Source organism: Nestor notabilis, unplaced genomic scaffold (genome assembly GCF_000696875.1).
Source record: "Nestor notabilis isolate BGI_N333 unplaced genomic scaffold, ASM69687v1 scaffold23618, whole genome shotgun sequence".
Taxonomy (NCBI): Eukaryota; Metazoa; Chordata; class Aves; order Psittaciformes; family Psittacidae; genus Nestor; species Nestor notabilis.
Genome location: NW_009941815.1, coordinates 17,532 through 20,349, shown reverse-complemented (window position 1 = coordinate 20,349; position 2,818 = coordinate 17,532).

Below are 2,818 nucleotides of genomic sequence, written 5' to 3'. Positions count from 1 at the left end.
AGGAAGTTACTGACCTGCAAAATGTCACGTTCCGGAGAAGGTTTTACTTCCCCAAGCATGGGGCTGACGCAGGAGCCGGTGCTGGGAAACGCTGCAGCCACCCGTTCCCTTCAACCAGCTCCTTCCCCGGCTCCTCTGAAACACCCGGGATATACCGAGCAAAGCCTTCACCCCCACCCTGGGACAAGGTGATTTCTGGACCATGTGCTGGCACCCAGCTTGGTTTGGGAATGGAGCCAGGGCCAGCCCAGCGCTAATCTGCTGTGGAGCAATTAGCCCTGAGTGTTAATTGTTGACCCTGTGCAGGATTTGGCCGTGCCCAGAGCAGAACCAGCCGGACGAGATTCCTGCAAGCAGGAGCAGAGGCACTGAGCAGGAGGGCTGGGGGCCACGGGGAGCCCTGGACTGTCCCCACACCAACCTGGGCTCACTCTCTCGCTTCTCTCCATTTCACAGCTCTGCCTTGCTCTCACAGCACCTGAAGGTCCCAAAAGGGACCCAAAAAGGTGTCCCCAGAGCTGCTGGGAGCAGCTCCTGTGGCACAGAGCAGCACAGGCTGTGGTCCCCAGGGAGCAGGGACACCACAGAGCTCAGCCTGGGAACAGGACAACCCACCACACATCACACAGTGACACTTTCTCAGCTCCAGATCCAGGCAGGTGTCGAGGGAGGTGATGAAATGCCAGGGGGAGCTGTGGAATTTTGGGAAAAGGTTTAGGGAACAGAAGGATGCTGGCAGGAAAACATGAGACATCCCAAACGCTTCCCCATGGATGCTGCAGCACACAGCAGGGTGTCACCCCCCTGCCCAAGCATGGAGCACTTTAGCTCGTCATAGCCTGGAGATGACTCTCCTGCCACTGTGTCCATGCAGGGACCCCAAGGTCCCTGTGAGGCTGATGGAAAACATCAAGCACTGAGCACTTATTATCCAGGAGATGCTCAAGACCCCCCTTCCCAAAATCCAAGAGCCCAAATAGCACATCCATCCCACCGGCACAGTATGCCCAGCCCTTCAGATAAGCTGAATCCATGCTCAGGAAGAAATCTGTCCTGTCACGCATCGAATAATCCTACTAAACCCATGACTCAGTTCCTAATACCTGCTGGGATTTACATGCACTCTTTTGCAAGAGCAGCCCCCGCTTGCTCAATGTCAGACCAGGGCCGGGCAGGCGGCGCTGCCAGCCTCCAGAGATGAGCCTTCAGCACCTTAATTGGATGTTTGGGAATAACAGCATGGAAAAGAACCCAGCAGAAAGGTCCAGAGCATCCCAAGTGCTCATGTAAACACCGTTAGTCCCTGCTTTGCGCCCAGTACCACGGGGAGACCTGCACCCAGCTCCTGAGAAACTCCAGCTTTCCTCCTTCAGCTCTTCCCGTCACATTTGCATCCATCTGTCACCCTGCGCCCGCCAAAACAAGGTTTCCAAAACAGAGGAGCCTGCGTGGGCAGAGGAAGGCAGCCGGGACACAAGCGGGATGGGGGCAGCCTCTGGGCATTCCAGGTGGAATGTCAGCCAGACACCAGAGAAATGTGTCCCTGGTTGAAGTGCTGAATCGCCAACATGGCATTGGAGAGGAGGGAGCTGCACCCCAAATGCTGGCTCTTCGGGTCAGCAAAGCTGCTGGGAAAAGGGAACAGCTGGAAAATCCCAAAGGTTGATCCCCCCGCAGATGGAAGCTGAGCCCCTCCGACCAAAACTGAGCGTTTCCAGGGGAAAGTGGAGGAAAACTGCGCCTCGTAGAAGGAAACACAGATCAAAGAGTCACTGACCAAGAGCAGGGGGATGCCAGCAGCAACCAGCATGACCCTAGCACAGGGCACAGCCCCACACCCCGAGCTCAGCTCCCCAAGGACACCACATGGAAACAAGCTGAGGAACATGGATTGTGTCTGGCTCGAGCTCGGAGTAGGCAGACATTCATCCTACCCAAAACCATGGCACAAGGGTGACACCAGAGCAATGCAAACCCCACCACCCCGAGAGCCTCAGTGCCACCAAACCCCCAGCCCCACTCCCAGCATACATGATTTGCCAATTCCAAAGACCAAGAGCAACAGGAAGGACAGCAAGCAGAGGGAAGAGCCCGAAGCACCTGAAACCAGTGGGAACAGGAGGGTCCCCATGAAACCGGGGTGGGTTTTGGTGGAAAGAGGCCGCTAGGGACAAGCAGGAGGTGGTGGTGGGGATGGAGATGGAAGTGGACGAGGCAAAGGAGTGCCCAGGAAAAAGGGAGCGGGATACAGCAGCCGAACCGAGCGCAGTTACCGCAGTGTCCCCTCGGGTCCCTGTCAGCCTCGGACGGGCCGGCTGCGCCTCTGCCCTCCTCATCCGTCTAAAGCTGCGGCTACGGGGAGGAAATGGTGAGGAGGAGTGGCCCAAGAGGCACTTCCTTCTCCCCGCGCCAGGGGACGGCCGCGGGGCTGGTTTTCTCTCCCCCCTCTTGCTCAAAGCCCTCCTTGGTGCCTGCGTCACATCACGGTGGCATCGTGCGGAGATGCACAACTTATGGGCGGCTGCAGCAGGAAAGGGATGGGGCAGTGGGATATGGATGGGGCAGTGGGATGAGCTCAGCACCCGCACAGCCTCAAGGAAAACATCCCACCCGCCGGGTGACATCAGCCCAAAGCCCGTCACTGGTAAAGGTCAAAGTGATGATGCTACTGAGGTTATCAGGGCTGACCCCGCAGCTCGGGGACATGGGTCCTTGCCAGGGAGAGCAGAAAGAAAGAGTGAAACCGGGAAAAAACAGTGAATCTGTAAAAATAGAGCCGGGGAGGAGAAAGCAAGTCCAGAGCAGTTGGTTTGTCTGT